We start from the raw sequence: 27,963 nt of genomic DNA on the forward strand, positions 1-27,963 counted from the left end.
ATAGGTCTAGCAGGAAAACAAGAGAGACCTAATGGAGAACCAGGGGGAATGGAGGAGGGAGAGAGAGTTGGGGAGAGAGAGGGATGCAGAACTTTAGAGACTATTGAAAGCTGAGAATGAACTGAGGGATGGGGGGGAGGGGGGAGGGGGGAAGACAGGTGGTGGTGATGGTGGAGGGCACTTGAGGGGAAGAGCACTGGGTGTTGTATGGAAAACAATTTGACAATAAAATATTATGGGAAAAAAAATAAAATAAAATTATTCACACACTAAAAAAAAAAAGAAAGAAAATTGTATTTTACCAAAATAACTTACTGTGCTTCATGTCTTTATCAGGTATTTGATTATTTGAGAATATCTAGTCTTCTCAATATTAAAAGACCTATGTGTTGGGATTTTTTTTTTAAATTATTTTTATATTAAGGCAGAATTTTAATTTTATTAGGATTAAAGCCAAAATAGCTTTTCTTTCTTTTATTTTTTATTTTGTTTTTTACTTATTTTTGAGAGACAGAGAGAGACTGCACAAGCAGGGTAGGGTCAAAGAGAGAGGGAGACAGAATCTGAAGCAGGCTCCAGGGTCTGAGCTGGCCGTCAGCACAGAGCCTGACATGGGGCTTGAACCCACGAACCTTGAGATCATGACCTGAGCCAAAGCCGGAAGCTGGAAGCCAGATGCTAAACCAACTGAGCCACGCAGGCACCCCGAAAATAGTTTTTCATCAATACCCCGTAGGTCTCATGATTTTCTGTCACTATGCCAAAACACTGGCAATAATTGCTTAAAGATTAAAAAACAACAAATGTAGCAAGGTCATGAAGCTGTGTTATCACTTTTCAATGCTTTAAGTGTCTAGAAATACATCTTTTTCCTTGAAAGAATAGCTGACAACATATAAAAATTAAATACAGTCATAAAACCTCAACAATTTATGAGAAGATGATACAATGCTCCCTCACAAAGGTAACTATAGATTAGAATATAATGTGACAGCTGGAAAAATGAAGAATTTCTTTAGCTTCCACAACTATGGCAGATCTCGGTTGGTCTCACCCAGAGCTACACAGATACTCTCCCAGCAGTGAGGCCTGCTGCTCTTCACTCATCCAAACCACCAAAAAGAACATGCTCTTTCCGTCGGGATCAGAGCAGTCACACATTTATTTTACATTCCTTGTTCTACCGCAACAAGTGGACAAGAAAGATATCACGTGTATTTACAGATGAGGAAACTTAGTATCCTAGAGGCACCATGCTTTGCCAGCCCCAAGTCTCATAAGCAGTGAGCAAACTACTGTGTACAAACACACAGCCAACATAAGAGGCTGTGAACAAAGATAGAAATCAATGCAACCTGCTGTCCCGTCTTTCGGAGAGCTTTCTGACTCCTGGCCCACTGTTGGTTTTTATGTTACTGTTGTTTTGGTTTTTGTCTTGTGTCTTTAATCTGCACTGTTCGGTCTCTTTCAGGCATTGAGCAATTTGTCTTGAATTTAGAAAAAAGGTACTGGAATGTGGGAGTAGGGGTTGACCTTCATCTGAACAATTTGCATATGATTCACCACAATTAAACAATTGGGTTTGAAATAGCTACAATTAAGCTATTATCAGAGAAGTATTTACTAGACTAGGAACTCTAAATTTATCTTCACAGAGGTCCTAGCCAAGAAAGGGGCCACCTTTTCTGGCACACATATTAAGTAAAGCTAATAATGAAGTAAATTCTTCCAAATTAATATTTATATTACTAAATCACTGGTAGCTAATTATACTTGTGGTTACTTTGGTTGTTTCTTTAAAAATTATAGGCTTAAAATAATAAGAAAATATGAAGTTAGGGTAGACAAAGGAATCTCAGTTTCTAACAATATATTACATATATTACTATACATAAATGTACATTTCAAAAATAGCCTTCTTGTGTACGAACATTGTATATGGTATGTCAAATCACCCTAAAATTATGGCAAGAGTAATATAAAAATGTAAAAGAATAAATTCTGTCTACCATAACCATAAATTATACTATATAATAAAATGTAGTAGTATGTAATAGTATGGAAGAGAAATGATTAAATACTATGTGTTGAGTGATTTCAAGTTTAGGGAACAAGTAAATGTAACAAACTTTTCAATTATTAAGAATAAACAACATCAATTTTAGCATGTCTGTCACAATGCATAAATTATTTCAACAAAGCTAAAACAACATCTTTTATAACCAACAAAGTTTCTTTTTCCTACCTTTATAGATGCATGAAAAGTTCTCTGATTACCTTCAAGAATACCCTACAAAAGAACAGAACATAGATGAGATAGAGAAGAACAAAACAGCAGGATTGTTTTAACATTCTTACCAGTGTTAGTGTTCTCTTTGCTGGGGGTCGGTCTATTTTTTTAAATATTTATTTATTTTTTGGGCAGGGGGAGGGAGAGAGCTTGAGCGGCAAAGGGACAGAGAGAAAGGGAGACAGAATCCAAAGTAGGCTCAAGGCTCAGAGCTGTCAGTACAGAGCCTAACATGGGGCTCTAACTCACGAACAGTGAGATCATGACCAACTGAGCCACCCAGGCACAAGATGTTGACTGTGCCATCCAAAAATACACATGAATTTGGCAACACTGAAGGTGACAACAGTGCACACAAACACTAGAATAAAGACGTGTAGATGGAGCATTTTTGCTGTCTGTAGAGTGTGCACACTCTACAGTGTAGTGACTAAGATTCTTGTTCACAATTATTAGCCAATTTGGCAATTTTACTATTGACAGTTGGTAAAGGTGACAAGGAAAAAGTAAAGTTACACCATATGGCTAAAATGAAGAAATATGACTTAAAAAACTTACAAAACAAAGACTTCCAGGTTTAATAACATAGTTTTTATGCCATTATAAACATAGATACTGATTATAGTCCATTTTGTGGATATGATCTCAAGTTTCAGCTTGGAATTAAATCAAGTCCTACATTTTAGAGATTTTAGAGAGATGTTACCCAGCATTGAAAATTGCTGTAAGGAAATTCTGGTGCCCATCATTAGAACAGAATTGGTCTTAGAACTAGAGGTCAATTTAAAAATTAACTGGTCCTGGGGCCCCTGGGTGGCTATCAGTAGGTTGGACGTCTGACTGGCTCAGGTCATGATCTCATGGTTTGTGGGTTTGAGCCCCACTTTGAGATCTGTGCTGACAACTCAGAGTCTGGAGGCTGATTCAGATTCTGTGTCTCCCTCTCTCTTTGCCCCTCGCTGATTTGAACTCTTTCTCTCTCTTTCTCTGTCTCTCAAAAATTATAAAAGATTAAAAAATTTTTTTAATCAACTGGTCCAACATCCTCACTTTACAAAGCAGAGCAAGTTTGCACAGCTGGCTCGAGGCAGGACGAAGGGTTCTCCATGCTTTCACTCATATTCCTCCCACAGCGTTATGTTATTTAACTCTTTGTAACTTCCAGGATTGGACGGAAGTAGAGAGAGTGGAATTGCATATTCTGCTCTTAGTAAATTCCATCTCTTTGATGAAACTTCACACTCCTGCCTGAATAAATGATCTGTGTTATCAACAGGTACTGCATCTACTTCATTCAAAACTCCTTTCCTCGCTGAAAGGAGATATCAAAGAATCAGATGACAGGATACAAATCAAGGGGAGAAAGCAGGACTAAAATCAAGGGAAAACACACATGAGCTACAAATCTGCTACGATCAGTCAATAACACCACTAGCTGCACAGGAGTGAAGCCACCCAGTAGTACTTCACATAAAATCTGTCTTCTGGACAGCATTCAAAGAAAATCTACCATTGCTCTTTAAAAAGGCTTTCCCTTTTTGAACCGATCTGTACTATTGTACATAGTCATAAAATCAATCTCCTTTGCTTTCTGGCCAGACTTCTTTTTTTTTTAATATGCAATTGCTTGTGATTCCTAATTAATAAAATGTAATTTGGGTAACAGCAACAATTCTTTATTAAACCATTTCTTGTACATGCTCCCCAAAGACAATAACCTCTGGCCTGGTTTGTTATGAAGTTAGCAGTAACCTCTATATTTCCAGAAAGTTCAATAACAGAATCAATATTACATATACGGAGATTCCACCTCTGTTCTAGAATTTTAAGAGACTGCGAACTGAGAAAGCAGCAATGAATTAGCTGTGGGGATGTTTTCTTATGTTGTAACTGCAGACACAGCTTGCGTGTGCCACGATGGAAGGTCACAGCCTCAGTAAGACACCTCTCTCCTAGCTGGACAAACTCAATGATTAATTCATGCTGCCTTTGCAGAATGTCAAAGGATAAGTGTCATAAATGTAAAAGTTGTATCAGACATTAAAAAAGACATTAGATAAAAAAATGTTTCCAAAACGAGAGATTTAAATTCCTCGAGTATTTGCAGCAGATCTAGCTAAAGTAGCTAGTGACTTTAAGAAGATAAAGCATTATTTAGTCAAAAGATGTATTTGCTGGATTTTATGACTCCCAGTTTTCAATTCTGCTAAAATCATGAGGAAAGAATGCTGAGACAATATTTTTAGTGCCAAAGTTTAAGCAACTTAATCCAACCATATTTAAGAGAAATAAAGTCACAGAATAAATTTCAAAGAACATCTTTCTTTGAAATTTAAGTAATCAGTCAAGTAGAAAATAGTTCTAAATTTTTCTACGAGAAGTCATAGGACTATGGTTCAGCAGGCTTATAGATATATTGCTTATCCATTTGGAGCGTCGTTGTAACTACTGTATTGTAAATGATGGAAAATAATTGCATATGTTAAAAAATAGTGTTATATTCTAAAAATAAATAAATAAATAAATAAAGTTACAAAAAAATAAATATAAACACAGACACATATACACACCACAGTCGGTGGGCACAATTACCTTGTATATAAGCAACTATAGTTAAATATCAAAATATACATTCCTATCCATTATGTATTTTATGTTCTCCAATATGGTTGACTAAGGACTAGAATTTCAACTTTTTAATATCTCTAAAATCAGGTAATTATGGCAAATAAACATGTCTACACGTTTCAAAGAGACACACGTGGTACAAATGCAACCAATTTAAGGCAAGATTACCATAATGTGGAAAGCAAGATTTTGTAGATAGCCGGAGAACAAAGAAGTACGTATCAAGTTACTATTTTTAATATAAAATTAATTAGAATCTATTGCTCTCTACTCTCCTCTTCTTCCACTGAAAAGACTATTTCTTACTAAGGTGCTACCAAAAACACTTAAAAGAGCTCCTGTTTTAGAAAAATGCAATTTAAACAACCAAGAGAATTTAACACATAGTATAAATGCATTTAAGCTTTCATTTAAAAGGCTTGAGTTCTTTTATCAAAATAGGAGGTCACAACAAGTATATATTCTACAAACAGAGCAAGATGTGCAATGCATTTGAAGAAGAGACCAAATTAGACCTTAGCATTTCTACAGAAGTACCTAAGAAACACCAACTTTATAATGTCTACACTATATGCCTTTAACATAAAGTAAGAATGATTTTCATAATGGACACTAGAGAATTAGATTTAACACATTTATTAAAATAAAATATAACAGTATAGTTAAAATCTTTTTGATTGCCTAGATAAGTCTTCTTGTTTTTCAGATATTTAAATGAATTAAGATATATACTATCATATTTGTGAGTAAAGACTAATTTTATTATCACATCAGATGTTTTATTTTGATTTCCACTAAGCTTAGTGTAGCCATTTTAGGAAAAGTAAGCATTAAAACTGTCATATTTTTAGCTTTGAGTCTTACTTACAGTCTCTCTTCAGGATTCACATTAAATAATATCTACTACTATATTCTCTGCTAGTGTAGTTTTTCTTGGAAACCTATATTCTTCTGTTTTCCCAGCAAAGAATAAATACAAGATTAAAATATAAAACTGAATTTGATAATACTAAATTTTTTTACCTTAACTATTCACCAAGCATGTATATTTGTTCATAAGGAATAAATATATTGTTTCCACCTGGCCTTTTACACATTCCATTTCCTCTTCCGTCCCCACATTTTGAATGACCCCGTTCTACACTTTTGAATCCAAGTTTAGGGTAAGTGAGCGTTCTGTTACTGTCTAAGTTTTGGTCTGTTTAATAATTACATCAGGAAGTTGTGGCTTAGTTAATGGAACTAACAGATTCTTCCCTCAAAAGGGGATAAGACCCAAAGCTTTTATAGTATTATAACCCTTTCTACTTCTTAACAATCATAAGATGATCTAAATCGTTATAAAGGTCACTCCTGACCTTTCAAAAGTCAAACTTCCTTGCATGGCTTGGGAATAGTTCCAACAGTCAACTTCATGTATAAGGAATTTGATAAGGCCTTTTTCCCCACAAAGGTTCAATTGGAGAGAATGATATGACTGGTTTTCTGCCAAAAGACTCGCTGTACAGATTGATCTCTAGTGATCTTTTTTTCCCCCCACCAAGTGACAGTTGGAATATGCCCATTAGGATGGTTCTAGAAGTGTTCTTAAGCAACTTGTCGAGGCCCAGCTGCGGTCTTGTCAGTTGATCTGAGAAAAGCAGTGAAGGCATCCCAAAGACAGACTGTCATGTTTGATACCTTTCTGGAATAAAAATCTCCATGCAAGTAAAATGTGCTGTACTTTAAAATCACACAGATCCAGGAAGTGGAATTTTGAGCTATGTGTATTATATACATGACAAAGTAAGTTAATGTCATTTATTAAAAACACACACGGACATACCTTCTTTAAATGTACTTTCTTTTACAGTAAACAAAATTCACAGTATTTTATTCCTAAAAATATTCTGGCATTTATTTTGGAAAATACAAAGTAATTGATAATTTTCATTAAGGGAAGGTTACATCTAAAATAATAAATTCTTGTTCCTAAAGAGTTTATAAACTATGAAAATAATTAATTTGTAAGTAGATATATAACATTACAAATGGTGGTAAGTGCTATGAAGAGCAATAAAGTAAGGAAGTGAGAAAGTGAGGAGTTGGTGGTATGATTTTAGATAAAGTGGAGAAGATTAAGAAAATTAGGAAGGAAAAGAACACAAAGAAAGGATCACATTGATTCCTAGAAATTATTATCAATCACCCTGGTTCTGCCAATATGGATATTTGAGCCTGAGATTCTCCATGTGATCTTTCTGTAAATGGGATAACAACATACATTGCAAATCTTTTTAACACACAATTGATTGTAAATATTATAGGTAAATATCTGAAAAGGAAATAGCGAATAAAGAGAATGGGCCAGAATGGAACTTGGTGAGCTTCCTTTCATTTAGGACACCTTCTAGGTCACTTCTACATGTTAGTTAAAGCTCATAATTATTATTTTCATTTTATAGATAAGAAATAGATACTTCAGAGGAATACGTAACTTCATAACATTGGAAAGACCTTAAGAAGTAAAGGCAGAGTTTTGATCTGGGTCTCTGTCACTTTGAAGCCCAGTTCCTGAGACACCTTACTGACCCTCTGAAGGCTAAAACACAAAGCTCCTTCCACCCTCATATCAATACTCTAAATCCTTTATATCTAGAGTAATAGCTGCAATACTTTATGTTTCCACCATATCTTAAAAGTCTTCAATTACTTAATGTCAATTACTTAGTATCATTTTTATAAAAGTTCTGCAGTAGGTATCATTCAAAAAAGTGAAGGCAAAATGGTCATGTGATCATTATGTCACTTCATCTAACTGATAGTGAGAAAGGTGGCACTAAATCTTAAATTAGCATACTATGAATCTATTTGTTTTTCTACTAGATGGTACTGCTTTAAATCTGAGTTAGAAAAGTAAGGCAAAAGCTCTTCAAATCAGAAATGCAATTCTGCTTTTCCTTGGGGTGAGCCCATGTGGTAACAAATAAAGAATTAAAAAGCAAGGTCCCCCATTTTCTGATTTTAGCATTTGCACACTTTATTTTTCATAAACTTGTTTTACTCAAATTTTGTTCCCTGGCCCCGAACAAAATAATTTAATCAATTCTAATTTGGAAACCTATAAAGTTATACTTAATCGAACTTGATAAATTCCACCAATGTTTTAGTGCTTGTAATAAAAATATATATGATTCAATTAATTGTTTATATTATCCATGATTATCTTAAAAACAAATGTCAATATTACCTATACATTGTTTTCCTTCTCAGAATTCATCTGTTGGTATTAAAGTTTCAACCTAATAATTTGTTTTCAAGTATGATGACAGTTTTAGATGCTCCAAAGATTAAGGTTTAATAGTCAACCATGGCCCAGAATGATAACTGCTCTTGTTTTGTGATAAATTTAAAGTAGTTTAGTCTAAATGGTGTCCACGTAAATAAAATCTAAGGTCCTATGAAATTAATGCCTAGGTCAATAAATCACTTAAGACATTGAAGTAAATTGGTAGCTCCATTTTCTATAACTAAAGAGAATGGGTCAATGACTGGATTTGATTAATACCCACATTCTTTAGATGGCAAACCATGAACTTTATTTGTCTAAGGAATATATTAATTAAATTTTATAGAAAATGATAAAACATTAGGGGAATAATATTAAATCAATGAAAAATTTGGAAGTCAGAAAAAAGTGCTCAAGATTCTAAGCCAGTCCTCCAAATTGCTTGACACTCTTTTATATATTCATTTACTCTTATCAAGAGTTCATCTTTATCACTTTTTCAATGTCCTTAATTTGTTTCTTGAACAGAAGATACACACTACCTCCAAAACCTTAACTTTCCTTCTCACTGATACTCGAATTTAAAAATCCCCTTTTTAGCAAATGTACAAAGTTCCAATTCTCAAATGACACTGCAAAGGAGTATTTTTTGTTTTGTCTTGTTTCAGCAATGAACATGCCCCTCACATTGTTCTTCTGTCCTTTGCCTCAGACTTCTTGACCCTGAAATATGAGAAGCCTCAAATTTGGAGAAAAATCATAAATATTGTATGGCTACAATAGGAAACTGGAAATTTGCATATAAGAAGCTACTCAATTACACAATTATTTTTCTCTCCATTTAATGAACTAGTGAGTTACCAAAATTCTCAAAACCATTAAAATCAAGGTGATTGCCCAATCTTTATCAAAGATTGGCAATGTTATCAAAGATAACATGCAGGCTGCTGAAGACGCAGAACAAACACTGATAGATCTCAAAATATCTAGCCAGTGAGCCCATCCATAGATGAACTATAAAAATGTCAACCATGTCTAGACTTCCAGTTCCCCATGTATATAGACTGTCACTACTATGTCTCCCCATACCTAGCATTGAGCCTGGCAAATGGTAGATGCCAGCTTAAAATGTCTTAATTATCAATTCTTAAATTCTTCAAAATGCAGATTCAATCCTATACTCCTACTCATGCTTAAAATCCTTCAATGCCTTCCCATTGCTCTTAGACTAAAGGCTAAAATCCTAAACAGAGCCTACACGGATTTGCTGGTTTAGCACCTACCTAATTCTCCAGACTTGTCTCACTTGAAACTCCTACTTTACTGTTGGTGCTAACCTGGATTTTTCCAGGTCTTTGTAGACACCAGGCTCTTTCCCACTGACCAAAGACATATGATATGCTTTATGTAATTATTTTAAAAATACTTTAAAATGTATAGAAGTATCAAAACTTATAAAGTAAGCTATAAATATCCAACTCATACTAAATAGGTATTATCATTTTGCCATGCTTGGCTCAGTTATCCTTTTTTCTCTAGTTCTTAAAAAAATTAAATAGAACATAGATTATTACCTCATTTTATTCAGGTGTCTGCCCAGAAAGGATTTTTCTCTACCACCCAACCTGAAATGGCATCCCTCCCTAGGCTTTCCATCTTGTTTTGATTTATTTTTCATAGCAATAACTACCACCTAATCCATAATATATTTATTTACTAAAATGTTTATTATCTGATACCTTTTTTAGAATGTAAGCCTCATGCTAAATCAATACTTTGTTTTAACCAAAGTTCTACCTAACACATTCCCTTTCCCTTCACTGCACCCCAGACAGCCATAAGAGTCTGAAGTTGGCATGTGTGATTTCCGTGTGTGGTTTTTACTTTCCTAAGTATCTCCATAATGAAGACACTGCACAGCTCCTTTCTTCTTAGTTTTTGCCTAGTTAATGACTATCCATCCTCCAAATTTTAACTGTTGTGCTACTTCAGACAAGCCTTCCTCCATTAGCCCATTTCTACCTTTCTACTACTTCTTTTCAACACTCGTGACAGTTAACCTTTTCTTTTTCTAGCTCCCTGTGCTACTAGACTGTAAGCTTCATGGAGGTAGGGTCAATTCTGTGTTTATCATTCCTGGCACCTTGTAGGTGCTCAGGAGATACGAAGGAATAAATGAATTGAGCAACATAATCCAGAGGAAATGATTCCTTGCTTACTAAGGCCAGGAATCAGTCATTTCCTTGGCCAGATTTGTCTTCCCCATATTCCTACAGATGAAGTGGTTGGCCTGGCTAGCACGAAACAAGGATAACACAGTACTATTTCTCTTCGTCACACAGACATTTTCTTCTTGCAATGTTTCATTATACTTCTGGAGAGCCTACCATTTGTCGCAATGAATTGGTCAGTGCCCATACGGTTTCATATTTTAAGATAAACAACTTTATTTTAACACATTCCACATCTAGGAGTCACCAAATTATATTCAGACACCAGAGAGAAAACTACTCTGTGGTATTTACTGATGTTTTAGTGAATCAAGTGGAAATATTTCAAATTGTTGCCTCATGATTCTCAAAAACATTCCATGTAAAATATGAGATCCAGTTCACCTAAGTTCCTGCTCATAAGCTCATGTAGTACTGGATCAAATTACATAGCATGTGTACTTTGAAACTAAGCCCTTTTTCCTCTGGCATTTTTTCCCTTCACATTCTTTCCACAGAATGTATATAAACACACACACACACACACACACACACACACACACACCCCTTCATTAAGAATTAAGGCTCAGACAATATGGAAATATCTATATTAGCATGTAATCATTTCTGTTTAGTTTTACAAAAAACAGATAAGTAAAAGTTTAAGAAAACTTCAAAAAATTTTTGATTGAGGACTCTAAAAATATGTTTATATAAGAATGGATTGTAATAGCAAATTTCTCCAAGTCATACAAAATTCTTATACCTACTTTCACACCTGCGAAGTTATTTCTTTAGTTTATGACTAAGAAGAACAAAAAATTAATATGAATTATGTCATAAAAAATATCTTGACACACTTTGATTAGATATTCTGCAACCATATAAAAGCAAAGCATGTCTCTAGAGTGAGTAAATAATACTTACATTACACAATCAAATCAGAATCTATTCTTTTAAACATAAGCAAAGACAAATAGGCATAAATATATGTAATTTTGATATATAATCCTCAATAATAATTCATGACACCCCTCTGCACTGATAATTTAGTATTTAGGAGCAACTTTTAAAAAACAAGTTTGCACTCTCTGATGTAATCAATTCAATCATTATTATTCATGGGTGACTCAATCAGTTAAGTGTCTGACTTTGGCTCAGGTCATAATCTCGTAGATCATGAGTTCAAGCCCCATGTCATGCTCTGTGGTGACAGCTCAGAGCCTGGAGTCTGCTTCAGATTCTGTGTCTCCTTTTCCCTCTGCTCCTCCCCTGCTCATGCTCACTCTCTCTCAAAAAAAAAAAAACATTAAAAAAATACATATTTTTCCAGAAAATTTATTTAATATTTCTATTATATACCCAGGTATCTAAAACTCATATTCTTAAAACAACCCAGCAACGTATTAATTACATGAACTCAGGTGAATTGTATTTGGCTCTAGAGTGCGTGTCAGGAAGTTGTGATTTTACTTAAAGAAAGATGAAAACATCTCTGATGTATATCTATTTTTCCCCCATATGCAGCAGTATTTTTTAATTAATTCATTCATCTTACATAGTGCTTGCTTATATGCAATTTATTGTTTAAGTTGTCCCAAAGTTGCAAAGAAAAATAAACCTGTGTTTCTGTTTCAAGGCACCTATCATCTAGTGGGTTAGACAAACACATAACTGGAAAAATAATAATGAAGCATAGTAACAGCAATGATAGACACTGAAAGACGGACGCACAGGATATTGGGGGAACATGGATCAGAGTTATAATTTCTCACTGGAGTCAGGAACTGAGTGAGAACAAGCTGGCTCTACGGGATTTAAGTAAGAATTACCTGCAATTGGAACTGGCAAAAAGTTGGGGGTGTGAAGACAAAGCCAAAGAGATCAGCATAAGCAAAAGCCCAGAGAGAAGAAACAGCATAGTGTAAGAAGGAAACTTCTATCAATGAAGTGTTACACAGAATCTGAAATACAGACTGGTTAGAGATGAAGCTGGAGAATTTGACAAAGGCTAGATCATGGATGCCCTTATGTTTTACTAAGGGGTTTATCTTAATCCTTATAACAAGTGAATTTACTCTTATTGCCAAATTCAGCCTGATGTACCTAATTGGCTTAGTTTCTGTTTTGAGAAGGATTGGGAGGAAATATTAGGACTTATTAGGATAGAATATTTTAGCTGATTACTAAGTTTTCCATAGATTTAAGAAGGGGAAGTCATGGCATTGATGTGGTATTTCCTATACTTATTATACATGGCTGATATCTTCCAATGTATGTGTGGGGTGATATGTTCAGATTTCTTTTTAATTGTAGATTATTCAGGAAAGACATGGAGTGGAGAAACAAATTAAGAGGAGTTTGTGGTATTTCAGAAGAGAGAAAATGAGAGTGCTACACCAGGGCAGTGGGAATACACAGGGAGAAGAAGGAAAATTTCAAGAACTATTTAGGAGGCCACACTGGAAGGAATCGGATATGAGTGATGGCGTTGAAGGAGTCACAGAGGACTTTCCAGTTTCAGCCTGGAAAATTGGTTCCTTCTGATGCCACCACCTAAGATAGAAGGTATAAGAGTAAAAACAAATCTGAAAAGAAAAATGCTAAGATGTGACTTTGAGATTTAAGATACTGGTAGAGCCAACTTAGAGAGCAGTGAATATGTGGCTCAAGTAAGAAGTCATTTTGTTGGAGATAAAATTGGGGAACTATCAGCATACTAGTAAGAGTTGAAGTTATAAGAATCAATTCCCTCACCTAGTAACAGTGCCTAGAGTTTAGGAAGAAGAATCTAAGAATGATAAGTAATAGTGTTTGTAGGAGAAAGGAACCACTGAAGGAGATATAGGGGAGGAACAGTGAAAAAAAACGAATGAGGAGAGTCAGAAGTCAACAGAATTTCAAACAGGGTGGTTGGTCAAGTCAAATGCACCAGAGGAGTCCAATGAAGTAAAGACTACTTACGACCCTTGCATTTGGCAATTTAGAGCTATGAGGTGATCATAGGGTAACAGAGCAGTTTTAGTAGCACTATAAGGGCATAAATTGTATTTAAAAATTAACTGAGAAAGCTTTTTATATCCATTGAATAAATAAAAGACTATAATCTCTTTCTTTACATATAAGGCGCAAATAAATATTAATTTGAAAATAGACCATTTATATACTCTTTTAGATATACAGAAATATTAATCACATTTTAATTAAAATATGTATGTTTCAAGGTACTTAGATACTAGTGGGTTAGACACTATATATATATAAAGGTGTTCTATGAGAAAAAACTATAAGTATGCATTTTAATGACAATGACTTATTTAATGACTTATTTATTCATACCTATTATTTATTTTGTCATCATTGCCTTTTGCAAATATTTGTCTAAATTTTAATTTCTTAAAGAAGCATAGAGGATGTATTCTTTTATATCACTTAAACAAGCATCTTTTAAAATAGATTAGTAGTTGGAGATATTTTACATCATAAGAAATCCTCTTTGAAATGTTATTTAAACATGGGCAATAATTTTAGGGCTTTGATTTGGTATAAGGTGTGAATCATAGGTGAAAATGTGAGAAGACAGGGTAAGTTAGGTTAGTCTACATGCAAAGCTTATAGGATGGCAAGTCAACATTGTCAATAATGGAGACCCTTAACATTGTTTTCAACGGTGAACTCTCCAAATATTAGGAACTTTCACAATGTGACTCTGAGAAGAAAATCCTAGATCTGTGATTTTTAATCCAGAAAGCACACTTGGCTTACCCAGGAGTCTTTGCAAAACATGCATGCCGAGGGCTCACTCTAGACCTACTGAAGCAAAATATCCAGGAATGCATCCAAGGCATGTGCATTCTGAGAAGGCCCCCGAGATGACGCTGATGTTCACATGTAGACAAGAATCACTGTCTTACATGAGAGTGACGATTCTTCAACTCACACATAATGCCTGCCTCTATTTTAATGTAGTCTGCTTCAATGAAATGTCATAATGAACACAGAATTACTCCTGAAGTTCCCTCATCGGCCAGAAATACGAATCTTTTCACCTATACCAGAAAAGCTACAAAGTGGCCAAAAGAGTGATATGGATTTTCCACTTCCCCATTAGGAATTAGGAAGATATCCTAGGGGTTTCAATGCTAGGGTTCAGGTATTTTTTTCTAAAATTTCAGTTTGTTACCCTCTAGGCTTTCCAATTAAACCACAGTGGAAGGAGTGGTACACTCAGATAAACAATACGAATCATACAGTTTTATAAGCTGGACTGAAGAGTAATCGAATTTAGTGAAAATCACTTCAGTTGTTTAGACACATAACACAATTGTACAAACTATACACAAGTATATAGCAATACAGTTTTGAAAATCAGAAGATTTTGAATGTCACATGAATGATTTGATTTCAAATGGCCCAAATCTGTAAATGGCTTATTAATTATGCCTTTCCTTAGTCACACTCCTCCTTTTTCAAATAACAGAATGGCATCTGAAATAAGGTAGGCATGAACGCTCAGCAGCATGCCCCCTATTCTCTGCCTTGGCTTCCTCCCCTACTCTCTCCCCATGTAAAATGCCAGACCGCCTTTGCCTTCAAATGTGGCCACCTACTACTGTGCCCTTGAGAGCAGTGATTGGCAAAATCTCTCTCTCTCTCTCTCTCTCATTCTCTCTTCTCTCTCCCCCTCTCGTGTGTGTGTGTGTGTGTGTGTGTGTGTGTGTGTGTGTGTGTTCATATGTGTGAATGTGCAGAGTGGGGCAAATCTCCCTTCTTGATGAAGGAAGCCTATAGTCCTAGTAGTCACAAAGTAAACTGTTTACAGTATAATTATTAAAGGGAAGGAGGGGAAGAGAGCGGAAGAGTGGATGGGGTGGGGGTGCGGAGACAAAGACAGAGAGACAGAGGGACAGAGACAGAAAACGTCTAATACATTGGTGTTTTTGTTGATCCTTAATATCTTCTAGGATTTTCACAAATGTAATCTATTATTTTTACCATGTTTAATTCGCAAACTGTGCAATTCTTTCCCCATTAGTAAAGGAAAATGGAAAATATAATGTAGGCATCACTGAGAACTGATAAACAGAGAACTGAGGGAGCTGGTACAGAGGAGACATCGCCTAGTCTAGAAAGATAGACCCCATTGCTAAGAAACTAATGCTCCATTTCTTGCTTGGATGTAAATGGCAGGGACAGACAGCTGCAGGGGTTTTTTGAAATATCCATCCTATTTCTGCTCCAGCTTCCTGCCCACATCCTCAAGAAATACTGTTTTAAGGAATCCAGTTTCTCCCAGAATTATCTGTTCTTACATGCACAGTTAATGAAGTCATTAAATGATTCTTCCCTGGTGCTCCTGATCTAGACTACAATTCTGAGAACATGGAAATCAAAAATCAGCAAAGACAAAAATGATAGTCTAAGTAAATTTTAGACTTCCTTGACCAAAAGAAAGAAAAAGGGTTGGATTTACTTAAACATGTATAATGTGTTCCCCTATAATGGAATAAAAAGAAACTGTATGAAATTTGTGGAGGAACAATTTAGATTTTACACATGTAGTGACGGAGACTTGCAAACTGACTTTAAATGTTGGTAAACTCTTCTCGTTGGTTTTTCTCAATGGAACCATTCTCTCTCACTTTGATTCCAGATTACAAGCCTTAACATAATTTACTTATTCTAAGCCCAGCCCTTTGAACATGGTATTCTCTTTTTCTGATAGTCACTCACAACCAATTCATTTACCCTGCATGTATTTACTGAGCATTTATTAGGTGAGGTATATTTCTAGGCATTGGGAATGTGTCCATGAAAAAAGAGGGGTACTTCTGCTATCATGGACTTATATACCACAATGAGGGGTGGAATTATTTCAAGATTTCTAATGTCAGCACTATAGACATTTTGACCCAGATCATTCTTTTTTGTGGGGTCCTGTCCTGTGCAATGGAGGATGCAGAACAGTATCTCTAGTCTCTACCCATTAGATGCCAGTAACAGTCTTCCAGTTGTGGCAACGCAGAATGTCTACAGACATTGCCAGTAGTCTCCTGGGAAGAGCAAAGTCCTCTCAGTTGAGAAGCGCTGGGTCACTCACTATTGACTGTGATACATTTCAGATTTTATATCTATTATAGTAATTATTAGAGTACTGTCTTCTCTCACAAAGAAACGCCTGTTCCCATAGAACACACAGTACATGTTTTTCTTTTCCTCTTAATAATCCCAGCTTCCAGGACAAGGACTAGTATATAGTAGACACTAAATACATATATTTTAAGGGATCAAATGATTAAACCAATTGGCAAATAGTTTCCTTTTCTCAATCCTGTTAGATGTTTTTATGTACTCCATTAGCTCTCCTTGTTTACCCTTTCATATTTTACTTCCTAGCACAATCTCTGACCGATAAATACCTAATGAATGGATGAATAACAACATCATTACTAAGCATTCAATGTGAGGCAGGCATCAAGTTAGCTGATATGTGCTAAATGTATTCCATTTCCTTTTTACAGGAAATTTGGAAGGAAATTATATAATCTCCATTTTCATAGCACAAGAGCCTGAAACTTAGATATTAAGAAACATGCCCCAGGCATGACATGGTATAGTTAGAATCTGAACTTTCAAGGTCTGATGCAAAAACCCGAAGCATTACTCTGACTACATAGGTGGAAATTTCTTGGCTGTGTCTATGAGAACCTGTAAGTAAATGAGTCAGAAAATGGCACATGAAAAGCAATCCATTTTTTTTTCAAATGAGATTTAAATAACATTTCACATTAATATTTGGACCCAAGTAGTTTCAGAAGAAACAAACAAATCACTGTGTGAATGAGATGGTTTCCTATTATCTAAGCTTTTTTGGTGGGTAAAATTCACCTGAAAGCTAAATTTACATTTCATAAACACTACCATAAAATGCCAATTTGGTCCAAATTAAATCTTTGAAGTCAATTTGCATTTGTTTAGCTAATAATATTCCTGCCATGTGGCACTTTATTAGGGAATCAACAGTAAGTTTTAAATACAAAGATAATTTTTAAATCTTTAAACATTTGTTTTTCAAGCACTTCGACAACTTCGGATCTTAAGAAATGACATGATTTTGAAATATAGTGCTTAATAAACCATTAAAAAGCTCACACATTACATTTTAATAATTAATTTTTAAGTTATTTTCTCATTATTTGGTCTACAGTTACATTTTCTGTAGTGACTGGCTTTATAATTATATTCAATATGCCTTCACTTCTCCTCTAGCCACAGATTAAAACAATACATGTATATATCAGACAAGATTTTTATCAACTTTATAAAAGAACCAAAGAGTAAAGAAAGAAAACAATAATTTCTGTCTACAGAAAATATACTAAAAGGTAGAATTCAAAACATACATTTGATTTTTTGAATATTAGAAGGAAAGTATCATAGCATAAAGCAGGTTACCTAATGCAAAGACAACATCTCCAGTGTGGGCTTCACTGTTTTAGAACATACTCATTTTAGACCTATGCAAGGATTCTTACAAAATCCTTGCAGTTCTGGAAGGTAGGTTTGGTTACAATTATTATTTTACATGTTGTTGCTGAGAAATCTGAGATTTATATGATGTGAAACACATTTCCAAGTTCACCGAGAGGGTAAATGGACTAACTTGAAGCAATTCATATTCTCTGAATGTCAGTTCCAACCTAATGTTTAACTACACCTGCTGCTTACTCAAATGGATGATTATATAGATAGTACCTAAGAAAAATGAGGAGAATTAAGGGTCATTAGGTTAATATCCTATCCAAGTTCCATCATACGATGTATTCCTTGGTATTTATTCATTTTCCCTTTTCTCAAAATATAAACATTCAATTCTATGACTGGTTTTGAAAATACTAAATAACATTTGTTTTTAATTTTTACATGTTGTAAGTTTACCAATTTTATTTCACAAAAATCAGTGGCCCTGTTTAAAGGTAACTCAAGCTTCCCACTGGAAATGCCTTTATAAAAACTAAAGCCCTTTGAACTTAAGATCACAGCTAGAAGATTGTCCTTGTATCTTCGGAAGGGAGGTTCTTTTCTGCTGTGACAGGCAAATTTATAGCAATCTACCCATTGCTCCAGTTTCATCTTCTTTTTATTAAGTGATTATGTGCTCAAATTGTTTCAATTACGTTCATCGCCTGGAGCAGTGGTTTTCAACTTGCATCTGCTCAGAATGCACCCGAGGGCAAATTCATCTTCAGAGTTTTCTCCCATTAAAAGAAGTGGTGCTAGCGCTCCCTCATTACCAAGCCAGGACTTCTGGAAATTCCTGGTCTCTGAATTTCCCGAGGGCTTTGGATACCTTTTCACTCAGTTAGCATTTATGTATTGTAAAACCTGAAATTTACTAACTTTTTTGAAAACTTAATATTATTTCTGAACATAAATATAAACTATCAAGGTCAGAAACATTGTTGTACTTCTTTGAATCTTAACAAGACTCAGCACTAATGAATACAGTTGGTACTCAGTAAATACTTAAGAAGATTAGCTAATTTGACCTTAAACTGATTTAACCAAAATAAGCTTAAACTTTCTCCATTTAAGATCAGAATCAGAATTAAAATGATCAAAGCACCATTTTGTTCACTACAAGTAAGGTTCAGTTTTATTCAGATCATTAAAACAAACGTAATGGATTCAGTTCAATTCCAAATACACTGGAATCCAAATAAGTGTTTACCACAATCATACTGTTTTAGGACATAAGAGAAGTGTAAGATGGAAAATAAAAGAGTCTGGGACTCTCACAACATGTAGTTCCCCCTGAATGTACTTGGCAATAACAATGGCAGGATGGAATTCTATCCAGGGCATTTCTATTCAAGGAAGAGCTCCCCACTCATATCCCTTTAGTAGCCTTTGCAAAAATTATGAGAAAAATGATGTTTGATTTTCTTCTCACCCTAAATTCAAACAAAATACTTCTTTCTCTTTGTTCTCTTTTCTTGTTGGGAAAAAATTAGCGGGGGGGATGTTGACCAAAAAAAAAAAAAAAAAAAAAAAAAAAAAAAGATTTCAAGTCCAGAAAAAATAAGTATTGTATCATTCTTTTAAATTCTCCTGTTCCCTCAGTTTGTTTACATGCACACATGCATGTATACACACACACTATATATTCATTTCATATATATGTTACGGATACCTGTTTAATAAACATGACCAAAATCGTGCTTTAAATGTTATCTGAGCTATAGTCCAGAAAGGTGGAAAATATGTGAATCTACTCAAAAGCGCACGCATACCACAAAAATGCCTTTTTTATTGATGAATTAATGTTGACTCTTAAATATTTATATCTTCTACATTAGTTGAAATACAGAAACAGATACAATAAGAGAGAGCGTAATTTCTGAAACTTGTATTTATCACTTGCTTAATATATATTGATTAAATTGTTATAAAATTAGTTTGATTCAAAACTGATGGGAAGCCAAATGGGAAAACCATGACAAAAAATTAAATGCAGAGCTCAGATTAGCCATTTGAATGCAAACAACCTAGTTTATATATAGATATACACATACAGATATAGATATGTAAATACCTAGCTATACTTTGTGTTCTAAGAATGATTGCCTACACTAGGTATATAACTGCTATACACTGAATCGGCTACTTCTAGTATTTTTATAATACTCTGAAAAACAAATGAAAATGAAAGCACTGGAAACCAGTCGTCCTTAAAAGAGTCTCCATTGGACATTTGGCTCAAGTCCTTACTTTAGAAATGAAGAAACTGGGATCCAAAGCAGTTTAAATGACTTTCATTTGAAACCTGAAATATAAATCCATTTGTGGATTCCATTTCTAATAAGTGAGGAGTCTGGTTGGCAATTCTTTAAATAGCGGTGTTATTTACAGCATCCATTTCACTGAAAGAGATGTCCTTCATCTGCCTGGCAACTTGTTTGCCAGAGTCATAAGGTTTCACCAATGCTAACTCCTGTCTGTATTTTTTGCTTTGTTCCTGTGCCCATTCTTCAAAGGCTTGCTCAAATGCTACTCCTTCTTAATGATGTCTTCTTTGGTCATCCCAGCTGGAAGTGATCTTTACTTCCTCTGATCCCGGAGAGCAATTATCACATTCTGTCTTGTAATTCAACATGGCTTAGTAGGAGTGAATGGATGGACTCTGAAGCAGATAGGGGCTAAACTTTTGGGTTTGCTGCTCACACGCAAATAAAATGTAGGCACGCCAGCTTCTCTGAGCTATAGTTATGGATAATCACAACCAGTTTATTTGTTTTTACCCCTCCTGCAATATGGCAGTGAAACATATTAAACTGCTAGAGAAGTTTTAAATCAACATGTCACATACACTTACACAATATTTACTGAGTATCTTCGACATACCAAATCCTGGACTAGACTTTTTCAAAATGCTAAAGTCACATGGTCATTTATATAATGTGTTTCCTATCTCCCCACCAGAAGATTCACATCTTCAAAAGAGGGACTATAGATATTATCATATTTTATATTCCATGGTGCTATTGGAAGTATTTGACAAATAGTTGAAAAAAAAATGAATGAGTGAATAAATGAATGAGAAATCAAACTGATTATTACTCTTTTGAAAACTTGGTCGGCCGCAAGTTGTCAAGAAGTATTATAAACTGTTTAAGAGCTAAGTATTCTTTCTACACATGAATGAACTATTTTTGTTGCTAATGTTAATCCACCTGAAATGAAAATGGATTTGCCTATAGATGTAATGAATTTGGATCTTTTCACCAAGGAATATATATTTGATTCCTTAATAATTTCATATGGAAGTTGTTCATTGAAATTAAGCTTCTATTAAATTTCTACATGGACTGAATATTTGAATTTATAAATGTAAATATATCTACAAAATTGCTCAATCAATGAGAGAAAACATGATACTACTAAATAAATACATTTATGATTTATTTTTCTCATACCAGCATATCCTAACTCCTTCAATACCCAAGGCCATCCAATAACTATGGATAAATTACAAATGTCTGCCACGGCCTGGCACAACGCTGTGCGTATTTAAATGCTTCGACACTCCAGCCCCACAACCATAAAGCAGTGTCATCAACATAGGCAGATTCATCTTTATGATGGGTTTTATTCTCTAAAAGGGTTAATGCTCAAAGCATCCTTTGTTTTGTGACAAGTATAATGTGAGGACCCTCCAAACCCTGATTTATCATTGCTCCTTTTTTTTTCTTTCTTTTCTGGTGTTATTTTTTTAAGTGCTCGCGATCCACATTGGATAAAAAAAGACATCTGAGGTCGAGAGCCGTGGAGGTTCAGGGTTGGAGGGGGATGGCTATTTTGAATCTTGTGACAGTGAGGTTTCGTTCACTAAGGAGCTCTCTGTGGGTTTCTGGCATTGTAAGTGTTTTGTCTGCTTGCAAGCGAGCAGCTGATGGATGGGGAAAATGTTCATTGATTTGTAGAGCCGGCACTGCAGCCAACCAGCACTAGAATGAGGTGGTACCATCATGAATCTCTCAACTATGCATATTTATATGCAGCTGCTGTACTTCTAAACCTCCAGTGAATACAAAGTACTTGTGTGGCCACCAGTTCACACAATGCCGTCCTGCCGCAAGCTCCGATTTAACCACTGTATGGAAGAATAGACTTGGGGGGCTCGGTGGGATATAGAAAGGAGAGGTAAGCATGGAGGGAGAAAAGACCCTTGCACAATTCCTTTTTCTTAGATAGTCAAGAGAATGAAACGAATGTGGGAACAAGTAGGGAACATTCAAATAAATGCTTTACGTGCTCGAATCTCAAGTTCTAAAACTGATTAATGGAAACGGTATCCTTTTAAAGATGGTGTGTTCAGTGAGCAAAGCTTTGGGACTACATGATAATGATGTGGTTAAAACATGCTGGCACCACTGAAATCATCACAGGTCTGAGCTGTGCGTATGAGAAAGTCCCTCCCCTGGGTAAACCATAGTTTAGTACAGAGAAATAGATGAGATGCTATACTTGAGCGGGGCGGAGGGACAGGCGACAGGGAGGAGGAAGGCAAAATAAAGAATATTTAACAGCCTTGGAAGGAAAATTTAAGTCAAGTGAAAATACAAGGTTGTTAAAAAATTCAGATGAAAGAGAATTCGTATTAAAATAGAAAATGGAGCGGGGGGGTTGGAAGCAGGACAGCTTATAGGGCAAGGTTCGAGAGCTGACAGCTTAGAAAAGACTAAGGGGTGTACTGTGAGCTGGGAAATGCAATTCAAGGGATACAAGAAACAAAGAGAAAAGAGCAGTCAAAATGAGACTCCTCTTTTTCAAACAGCACACAAATATTTACTTGAGATACTTAGATATATATTTAGAATTATAGAGTCTAAATAGTTTGGTAACAGTGTAGTTTCATTGTGCTGTAAAATATGTGGCACAATAAATCTGTAAGGTTGGAGATTTTAGATGTATGAGTACATTTCATTTTCCCAGCGTTTAAGGAGAAAGAATTAAAGAGACAAGAAAGGAATTGGGAAAAATTGAAAATCACATAAAACTAACAGATACTGTGTAATTTTTTTCATAAAGTTCTGAAGACCAAATTCAGGTAAAAGCTATCGACAACAATAGTCCGACAGTGCATCTGACAGAAGTTCATTTTATTATAAGATTAAGGCTCAGCTCCAATATAAGCCGTATCAAAGCAACATCAAATGAAAAGTCAAATTCAATATCAGGTACAGTTTGATTCCATTATCAAAAATAAGCTTTATGCTTTCCCATGTAGAGGTAAAGCACTAATTCAGCCCAAATTGCAGCTGCTCTTTTGACCAGAACATAAAATGGCCTTTTTCTAAATAATTCTCTCCGAGTTTTCCAGGCAGGGTGTCAAACCTTATCTCCCATGGGTCTAGGCAAGACGGATAGAATACTGAAAGTTATAATGCCAGAGCATATTCAATGTTGGTATTACATTCCAGTCACTTAGCCTTTATTAAACATGTTCAGATTTTTAAAACAATACACAAAACCTCAAAATTGATTAGGAGTTTCTCTCTTCTGGCACAGAAATACCCTTATAATACAGTAATATTAGACTCTGGGCTAGCAATGTACTCCACCCAGTGGTGTGTCAGAGTAAAAATGTCTTTTATAAAAGCTAACCCTGACCTAATTTCTTTCTACTTTTTCCCCCTAGAGTGGTAAAATGTTAGATATACATGTGAAATGTAACATGAACTTTACTCTTCATAAGGATAATATAGCAAAAGCACATTACCACTTTTGAAAGATATCTTCTAAGTTTTCAATTAAAAATAAGTAAAATCTTAAATACAGTTCTCATATAAAAATTATAAATAAACTCATCATCTTCATATATATATGTGTGTGTGTGTGTGTGTGTGCGTGCAGTCACACACACACACACACATTGATAAAAGTGATGATTTCTGAGGTCATTAAGTTGCTGTTTTAAACTGATAAATGAAAAACACCATTTTCCTGGTAGAGAAACCAAACTTGAATGCTAAGCAAACAAACAAACAGATAAAAAGGCAAGCCAAACCACTGGTGACTACTAGACTACATGGAGCATGGACCCCCCCCCCCATTAACTAAACTACCCGGTTTACTGGTCTAACCAGAATATCTTGCCCAATGCTGTTGAAATACCTAAAGTTCTGTTTGTTTATATCCTTGTAGTTGGCAGAGAACAGAGGAAATACAATAGGCCTTTCATTTATGATTTATCTTTATGAAGATCGAAGACCATTAGACATCAAAGATAGTATGACTAAGATTAGATCTCCCCCAGAAAAGTAAATTTAAACAAATTCTGGTTGCCATTTGCTTCCTACAAAAATTGAGCAGAAATAAAAACTGAATTAGTTTGGACATCTAACACTGGGTTGGTGTTTTCCCATTTTAAACATGGAGGCATATGAAAGAAGAGAATGTAGTTTGAATAATAATTGAAATGATGTTAAAGAGATAAATATATGGTAGAAAGCAACTTCGGACTATGTCAAATGACAACTTGTTATTCCCATTCTAAATCTGCATTAAACAGATATTTAATATTAGGCAAGTCACAATATTTTTGAACCAAAATTTATTTACATATTAAACAATCAATGTACTGCCAATCGAATTTACTTCCATTGCCAAGGAAGAAGAGGATTAGTAATTCTTAACTCTGTTATGTTATGAACCTTTGGCGAATCTGATGAAATCTATGAACATCTTCCATAGCAAAATGTTCCCATCCATAGACCCACAATGATTTGCCTAAAATTTTAGGATTTCAAGAATCCCCTGCTACCTATTCACAAACTTATATGGCGACCATGAACTTCATGTAATGAAGGTCCAGATAATCTTTTATTAATCTGTGTGCCTCAACCAGCTGACTAAATCATTTATTTCTGTCCTCAAATCTCAAACAGGGTGCCTGGCCCAGAGCTGGTACTCAATAAATTTGGGCCATATAAAGTTGTTTGAAAATTAAAGCTCTGCGTGAGTTAAGGACTGTAAAACTGTAATCAGATCTGAAGAATTTGAGTTAAAATGAAAAGTAGAAATCAGGAGCCACGTTAATACATACTTAGTTCAATGAATATTCAGACTTCTCCTGTAGTGCGATTTGACAAAAAGAGAATATTGGACCAAAATATTCACATATATGAAAATATGGAGCATGTGGTATCTTTGCTGAATTTTATATTGCTATCTCTTTAGTTTCTATGTAATGTGAATGTCTCATAATTTTTCCATTAGAAAAAATACTCTATAATTACTCAATCAACACCTCATGGAATACAAAAGTTTTTCTCACAAAACACTTTTAATAGAAGACAATCCTAAATGCATACAGTCATTGGTCATCAAATAATGAACTCATGTGTTAAGTTTGACATCATTTGTAATTTTACATGTATAACTATACCACTGTGAGTCTCATCAAATATACAGTCCTACTCAATGTAGCAAAGTAGAAAAACCAGGTACAGTCTAAGCCCATTACAAAGTGGCTCACAATTAGGCCCAGTAATACCCAGGGTCAAATGATCTCCTCAAGTAAAGCATAACATCCTCACCATGACTCAGAAAGTCCAAAGAGTTAGCATTACTCATATTTGTTACATTATATCATGACTACATTGCACTATGAAGACAGTTTTTCAAAGATTTAGCTTGACCAAGAGAGAAGACATTTATAGAGATGAGCATAAATTATGGAGGAATTTAACTTTGGAAGAGTTACCTAATTTTTCCCCGAGGCTTCTGCTTACACAAAATGTTCAACGTAATAGTAGTTATGGTTTTTAAAAGCCAAGATCAAAATAAAGGGTACAGCAACATGCCTGGTATAAGGTAAATATTGAATACATGGTAGCTGCTACATTATTATTCTTAGCATTATTAGTACAACAGACAATTTATTTAGTATGATCACAGCAGAATTCAGAGTCACTAACATTTGCCTGTGCCTTACCAGTAGAGTTAAAAAAAAAATGTGAAACTATCCTCTAAGACAGTACTTAAAAATTCAGAGCATCTATTCACCAAACTAATGTTTCAAAAATAATTCTTAAACCAAATTTAGTTCCAAAGTTGATCCAATATTTGTTTTTAAAATGATAGTGGCATAAAAGTTACTGTGGTGGGGCCTTTTCACCAAGTACAATGTTCAAAACAATTGGTCTTTTAAGTTTTGTTTAAAATGTGTATAAGAAGTATTATAACTACAGTGTCTACTTTCTTTGAATCAGGATCTTATGACAATGATCTCCCCTCAAATCAATAGTTGTGCGAATAATTGTCCACTGGTTATAAGTACTGAGCCACATGCCAGGGCATTTTTGACACATTCAAAATTGAATGTGCCTTTTTTGTTTGCATTTATCTCTGGAAATGTTGCATATGTGACTGTTGAACAGGCATCTGTTGAATCGCAAAACATCTGTACTTCAACTTGATACTTAAATATTTATGGCGATGCATGATTACCTCTTAAGTGAAATAAGTTTATTGATTCTCTTTTAGTTTTATTTATAGTAAAGACTGTAATAAAATAGTGGTTGGACACTTCATTTTATTTCAAAAGATGAAAAGATCTTGTAGTTTTTCCTTTGTTTAATATTGACATCCGTTATGCATGAATCACTTTGGATTTTTTTTTTTAATCTTCTGATTTGGAGTACAAACTGACAAAATTTGCTTTATCTTCAATGAATTAAGGTGCTTCCATTGAATAAGAACAATTTTGCTCATAATTTTTCCATAGAGTTGCTTTGGAAGATATAAGAATATTATCAGAGGATAGATTTAGGGGACAGAAACATTATCAGAGGCTATAAAATGACTCACTGATAAACTCCAACTGTGCCCTGCTCCAGGGCAATAATAATTCGGTCATTTTTCAAATTAGTCTAATTCTCTTGACTTTTGCTTTTGCCTCCAATGGCAGAAGGTGAGGAACTTGGAAATCAGGATAAAGGAGGCTCTATGTGTTTATAAACGTTATGAAGGGAAATCAAAGGTTATATTTATATCTAAATTGAAAATTAGTTTTGTAGAGAAATCTTGGCCTAGACAATCAAGACAGATTTGAATTTCTTTTCCAGCCTCTAGATCTCTCAGAGATTCACAATGATAGCCTGAGGCAGAGCATTCCCTAACTCTCTGTCTCTATTTCACCACTAAAAAAATAAGACCAACACTTTCAGGCTTCTACCTTAGCTACACCAGAATAATTTTGCAAAAATGAATGTCAATGTGCAAACACGCAGTATCAATCTTAAAGGATATATGAATAATCTCTGAATTACTACACTGCACCTAGTTTGCAATCGAAGGAGATGATAAATAATTCACCTACTAGCTTAACAGAGAAACTACCAGCCAAATGTAATCCACACAGTAATACTGCCTATTCTTTTCCTTTGTAATTGTGGAGAATTGCAGGGATGGGATACTTTCATTTGTCAGTTTGGATGAGACTTTGGTCTAACAATTTTGTAATGTAGGCCCAGTTGAAACTGAAGGCTAAGGCTTTAGCGAAACAAATAAACATTCAGAACAAAGACTTTTCCCAATCTTGCCCCACCTGACATTAAGTGATTTTGTTGTTTTAAAGTTTCAGAAACCTCTAAACGATTAGAGCTTGGCTTCCAATTAATACTTCTGTTGCTTTAATGGTGATAGTTTGGTTGCAAAATTTTCCAAATAATCTCTTTTCACGTTTCTTCTTGGAATTTTTCTTATCATTCACTATCTTTAATAAGTGTCCAGATACCTGCAGTATACAAAGTTTTTTTTTTTTTAATTGTGAACAAATGTTTTAAACAATCACATCCTTTGGCTTTACTTACAGCTGTTAGTTTAGATGTTAGTACAGTTCCTCTGATTTATTTTGTCTAGGAAGATAAGAGTGATATATTTAAAGAAGTTTTAATATTTTACCCCAAATAGATCTTTAATAGTGCCCATTTTCTACCTAAGTATGTTTTAAATGGTTGAATATGGGGCACCTGCATGGCTCAGTTGGTTAAAAGTTTGAC

General features: G+C 34.7%; 1 long non-coding RNA gene across 1 annotated transcript in view; it reads right to left on the bottom strand.

The window, feature by feature from the left end:
* The window catches only part of LOC115291607, a 103,703-nt gene that overhangs the window by 48,199 nt on the left and 27,541 nt on the right, over positions 1–27,963 (bottom strand). Inside the window, exon 2 of the long non-coding RNA XR_003908571.1 lies at positions 2,246–2,290. This is a non-coding gene — a long non-coding RNA (uncharacterized LOC115291607). The remainder of the gene's footprint in view (positions 1–2,245; positions 2,291–27,963) is intronic.

The sequence above is a fragment of the Suricata suricatta genome, chromosome 5, assembly GCF_006229205.1.
Source record: "Suricata suricatta isolate VVHF042 chromosome 5, meerkat_22Aug2017_6uvM2_HiC, whole genome shotgun sequence".
Classification (NCBI taxonomy): Eukaryota; Metazoa; Chordata; class Mammalia; order Carnivora; family Herpestidae; genus Suricata; species Suricata suricatta.